This window comes from Cherax quadricarinatus, chromosome 57 (assembly GCF_038502225.1).
Source record: "Cherax quadricarinatus isolate ZL_2023a chromosome 57, ASM3850222v1, whole genome shotgun sequence".
Taxonomy (NCBI): Eukaryota; Metazoa; Arthropoda; class Malacostraca; order Decapoda; family Parastacidae; genus Cherax; species Cherax quadricarinatus.
Window position 1 is genome coordinate 11,292,450 of NC_091348.1, and position 6,000 is coordinate 11,298,449.

Below are 6,000 nucleotides of genomic sequence, written 5' to 3' on the forward strand. Positions count from 1 at the left end.
TTCTTTCTACTCTCTCATAAAATTTATTGGTCTTGTTACCTTTCTCTTTTTTACAATTTTATTTCTCTCGGTTTTTCTTTATTTCCCTCACTTCCTTCCTATTTCCTCTCACTTCCTTTCTATATCCCCTCACTTCGTTCCTATTTCCGTCACTTCCTTCCTATTTCCCCTCACTTCTTTCCTATTTCTCTCACATCCTTCCTATTTCCCTCACTTCCTTCCCATTCCCCTCACTTCCTTCCTATTTCCCTCACTTCCTTCCTATTTCCCTCACTTCCTTCGTATTTCCCTCACTTCCTTCCTATTTCCCTCACTTCCTTCCTATTTCTCTCACTTCCTTCCTATTTCCCTCCTTTCCTTCCTATTTCTCTCACTGCCTTCCTATTTCCCTCACTTCCTTCCCATTTCCCTCACTTCCTTCCTATTTCCCTCACTTCCTTCCTATTTCCCTCACTTCCTTCGTATTTCCCTCACTTCCTTCCTATTTCACTCACTTCCTTCCTATTTCCCTCACTTCCTTCGTATTTCCCTCACTTCCTTCCTATTTCACTCACTTCCTTCCTATTTCCCTCATTTCCTTCGTATTTCCCTCACTTCCTTCGTATTTCCCTCACTTCCTTCCTACTTCCCTCACTTCCTTCCTATTTCCCTCCCTTCCTTCCTATTTCTCTCACTGCCTTCCTATTTCCCTCACTTCCTTCCCATTTCCCTCAATTCCTTCCTATTTCCCTCACTTCCTTCCTATTTCCCTCATTTCCTTCGTCTTTCCCTCACTTCTTTCCTTTTTCACACACTTCCTTCCTATTTCCCTCACTTCCTACCTATTTCCCTCACTTCCTTCCTATTTCCCTCACTTCCTTCCTCTTTCCCTCACTTTCCTTCCTATTTCCCTCACTTCCTTCCTATTTCCCTCACTTCCTTCCTATTTCCCTCACTTCCTTCGTATTTCCCTCACTTCCTTCCTATTTCCCTCACTTCCCTCCTATTTCCCTCACTTCCTATTTCCCTCACTTCCTTCCTATTTCCCTCACTTCCTTCCTATTTCCCTCACTTCCTTCCTATTTCCCTCACTTCCTTCGTATTTCCCTCACTTCCTTCCTATTTCCCTGACTTCCCTCCTATTTCCCTCACTTCCTATTTCCCTCACTTCCCTCCTATTTCCCTCACTTCCTTCCTATGTCCCTCAGTTCCTTCCTATTTCCCCCACTCCCTTCCTATTCCCCTCACTTCCTTCCTATTTCACTCACTTTCTTCGTATTTCCCTCACTTCCTTCGTATTTACCTCACTTCCTTCCTATTTTACTCCCTTCCTTCCTATTTCCCTCTCTTCCTTCGTATTTCCCTCACTTCCCTCCTATTTCCCTCACTTCCTTCCTATGTCCCTCAGTTCCTTCCTATTTCCCTCACTCCCTTCCTATTCCCCTCACTTCCTTCCTATTTCACTCACTTCCTTCGTATTTCCCTCACTTCCTTCGTATTTACCTCACTTCCTTCGTATTTCCCTCACTTCCTTCCTATTTCCCTCACTTCCTTCCTATTTCACTCCCTTGCTATTTCCCTCACTTCCTTCCTATTTCCCTCACTTCCTTCCTATTTCACTCCCTTCCTATTCCCCTCACTTCCTTCCTATTTCCCTCACTTCCTTCCTATTTCACTCACTTCCTTCCTATTCCCCTCACTTCCTTCCTATTTCCCTCACTTCCTTCCTATTTCACTCACTTCCTTCCTATTCCCCTCACTTCCTTCATATTCCCCTCACTTCCTTCCTATTCCCCTCACTTCCGTCCTATTTCCCTCACTTCCTTCCCATTTCACTCACTTCCTTCCTATTCCTGTCACTTCCTTCCTATTCCCCTCACTTCCTTCCTATTCCCTTCACTTCCTTCTTATTTCCCTCACTTCCTTCCTATTCCCCTCATTTCCTTCCTATTTCCCTCACTTCCTTCCTATTTCACTCACTTCCTTCCTATTCCCCTCACTTCCTTCCTATTTCCCTCACTTCCTTCCTATTCCACTCACTTCCTTCCTATTCCCCTCACTTCCTTCCTATTTCCCTCACTTCCTTCCTATTCCCCTCACTTCCTTCCTATTCCCCTCACTTCCTTCTTATTCCCCTCACTTCCTTCCTATTTCTCTCACTTCCTTCCTATTACCCTCACTTCCTTCCTATTTCCCTCACTTCCTTCCTATTTCACTCACTTCCTTAATATTCCCCTCACTTCCTTCCTATTCCCCTCACTTCCTTCTTATTCCCCTCACTTCCTTCCTATTCCCCTCACTTCCTTCCTATTCCCCTCACTGCCTTCCTATTTCCCTCACTTCCTTCCTATTCCCCTCACTTCCTTCCTATTCCCCTCACTTTCTTCCTATTCCCCTCACTTCCATCCTATTTCCCTCACTTCCTTCCTATTTTCCTCACTTCCTTCCTATTTCTCTCACTTCCTTCCTATTCCCCTCACTTCCTTCCTATTTCCCTCACTTCCTTCCTATTCCCCTCACTCCCTTCCTATTTCCCTCACTTCCTTCCTATTTCCCTCACTTCCTTCCTATTTCCCTCACTTCCTTCCTATTTCCCTCACTTCCTTCCGATTTCCCTCACTTCCTTCCTATTCCCCTCACTTCCTTCCTATTTCCCTCACTTCCTTCCTATTTCCCTCACTTCCTTCCTATTTCCCTCACTTCCTTCCTATTTCCCTCACTTCCTTCCTATTTCCCTCACTTCCTTCCTATTTCTTTCACTTCCTTCCAATTTCCCTCACTTCCTTCCTATTCCCCTCACTTCCTTCCTATTCCCCTCATTTCCTTCCTATTTCACTCACTTCCTTCCTATTCCTCTCACTTCCTTCCTATTTCCCTCACTTCCTTCCTATTTCCCTCACTTCCTTCCTATTTCCCTCACTTCCTTCCTATTCCCCTCACTTCCTTCCTATTCCCCTCACTTCCTTCCTATTCCCCTCACTTCCTTCCTATTCCCCTCACTTCCTTCTTATTCCTCTCACTTCCTTCCTATTTCCCTCACTTCCTTCCTATTTCCCTCACTTCCTTCTTATTCCCCTCACTTCCTTCCTATTCCCCTCACTTCCTTCCTATTTCCCTCACTTCCTTCCTATTTCCCTCACTTCCTTCCTATTTCCCTCACTTCCTTCCTATTTCTCTCACTTCCTTCCTATTTCCCTCACTTCCTTCCTATTTCCCTCACTTCCTTCGTATTTTCCTCACTTCCTTCCTATTTCCCTCACTTCCTTCCTATTTCCCTCACTTCCTTCCTATTCCCCTCACTTCCCTCCTATTTCCCTCACTTCCTTCCTATGTCCCTCACTTCCTTCCTATTTCCCTCACTTCCTTCCTATTTCCCTCACTTCCTTCCTATTCCCCTCACTTCCTTCCTATTTCCCTCACTTCCTTCCTATTTCCCTCACTTCCTTCCTATTCCCCTCACTTCCTTCCTATTTCCTTCACTTCCTTCCTATTTCACTCACTTCCTTCCTATTCCCCTCACTTCCTTCCTATTTCCCTCACTTCCTTCCTATTTCCCTCACTTCCTTCCTATTTCCCTCACTTCCTTCCTATTCCCCTCATTTCCTTCCTATTCCCCTCATTTCCTTCCTATTCCCCTCACTTCCTTCCTATTCCTCTCACTTCCTTCGTATTTCCCTCACTTCCTTCGTATTTCCCTCACTTCCTTCCTATTTCCCTCACTTCCTTCCTATTCCCCTCACTTCCTTCCTATTCCCCTCACTTCCTTCCTATTCCCCTCACTTCCTTCCTATTCCCCTCACTTCCTTCCTATTTCCCTCACTTCCTTCCTATTTCTCTCACTTCCTTCCTATTTCCCTCACTTCCTTCCTATTTCCCTCACTTCCTTCCTATTCCCCTCGCTTCCTTCCTATTTCCCTCACTTCCTTCCTATTTCACTCACTTAATTCCTATTCCCCTCACTTCCTTCCTATTTCCCTCACTTCCTTCCTATTTCCCTCACTTCCTTCCTATTCCCCTCACTTCCTTCCTATTCCCCTCATTTCCTTCCTATTCCCCTCACTTCCTTCCTATTCCTCTCACTTCCTTCCTATTTCCCTCACTTCCTTCCTATTTCCCTCACTTCCTTCCTATTTCCCTCACTTCCTTCCTATTTCCCTCACTTCCTTCCTATTTCCCTCACTTCCTTCCTATTCCCCTCACTTCCTTCCTATTTCCCTCACTTCCTTCCTATTCCCCTCACTTGCTTCCTATTCCCCTCATTTCCTTCCTATTCCCCTCACTTCCTTCCTATTCCTCTCACTTCCTTCCTATTTCCCTCACTTCCTTCCTATTTCCCTCACTTCCTTCCTATTTCCCTCACTTCCTTCCTATTTCCCTCACTTCCTTCCTATTTCCCTCACTTCCTTCCTATTTCCCTCACTTCCTTCCTATTTCCCTCACTTCCTTCCTATTCCCCTCACTTCCTTCCTATTTCCCTCACTTCCTTCCTATTCCCCTCACTTCCTTCCTATTCCCCTCATTTCCTTCCTATTCCCCTCACTTCCTTCCTATTCCTCTCACTTCCTTCCTATTTCCCTCACTTCCTTCCTATTTCCCTCACTTCCTTCCTATTTCCCTCACTTCCTTCCTATTTCCCTCACTTCCTTCCTATTTCCCTCACTTCCTTCCTATTTCTCTCACTTCCTTCCTATTTCCCTCACTTCCTTCCTATTTCTCTCACTTCCTTCCTCTTTCTCTCACTTCCTTCCTATTTCTTTCACTTCCTTCCTCTTTCTCTCACTTCCTTCCTATTTCTCTCACTTCCTTCCTCTTTCTCTCACTTCCTTCCTATTTCTCTCACTTCCTTCCTCTTTCTCTCACTTCCTTCCTATTTCTCTCACTTCCTTCCTCTTTCTCTCACTTCCTTCCTATTTCTCTCACTTCCTTCCTCTTTCTCTCACTTCCTTCCTATTTCTCTCACTTCCTTCCTATTTCTCTCACTTCCTTCCTCTTTCTCTCACTTCCTTCCTATTTCTCTCACTTCCTTCCTCTTTCTCTCACTTCCTTCCTATTTCTCTCACTTCCTTCCTATTTCTCTCACTTCCTTTCTTTTTGTTTCATTTCTCTTTTTTCTTTCATTACCTTTTTACTTATTTTTATTCTTCTTTCTAAGTAATATATTCTATTATTTTCTTTAATGTATATACCTCCAATAACTGTATCTCCTTCTTATCTTTTCTAGCTTTTATCTGTCTCCCTTCCTACCTCTACTATTCTTCGTCTGTCTACCCTTCCTACCTCTACTATTCTTCGTCTATCTACCCTTCCTACCTCTACTATTCTTCGTCTATCTACCCTTCCTACCTCTACTATTCTTCGTCTATCTACCCTTCCTACCTCTACTATTCTTCGTCTATCTACCCTTCCTACCTCTACTATTCTTCGTCTATCTACCCTTCCTACCTCTACTATTCTTCGTCTATCTACCCTTCCTACCTCTACTATTCTTCGTCTATCTACCCTTCCTACCTCTACTATTCTTCGTCTATCTACCCTTCCTACCTCTACTATTCTTCGTCTATCTACCCTTCCTACCTCTACTATTCTTCGTCTATCTACCCTTCCTACCTCTACTATTCTTCGTCTATCTACCCTTCCTACCTCTACTATTCTTCGTCTATCTACCCTTCCTACCTCTACTATTCTTCGTCTATCTACCCTTCCTACCTCTACTATTCTTCGTCTATCTACCCTTCCTACCTCTACTATTCTTCGTCTATCTACCCTTCCTACCTCTACTATTCTTCGTCTATCTACCCTTCCTACCTCTACTATTCTTCGTCTATCTACCCTTCCTACCTCTACTATTCTTCGTCTATCTACCCTTCCTACCTCTACTATTCTTCGTCTATCTACCCTTCCTACCTCTACTATTCTTCGTCTATCTACCCTTCCTACCTCTACTATTCTTCGTCTATCTACCCTTCCTACCTCTACTATTCTTCGTCTATCTACCCTTCCTACCTCTACTATTCTTCGTCT

General features: G+C 44.2%; 1 protein-coding gene across 3 annotated transcripts in view; it reads right to left on the minus strand.

Annotated features, from left to right (window-relative positions):
- The window catches only part of LOC128693388 (uncharacterized), an 831,955-nt gene that overhangs the window by 157,960 nt on the left and 667,995 nt on the right, over positions 1-6,000 (minus strand). The window lies entirely within an intron of this gene.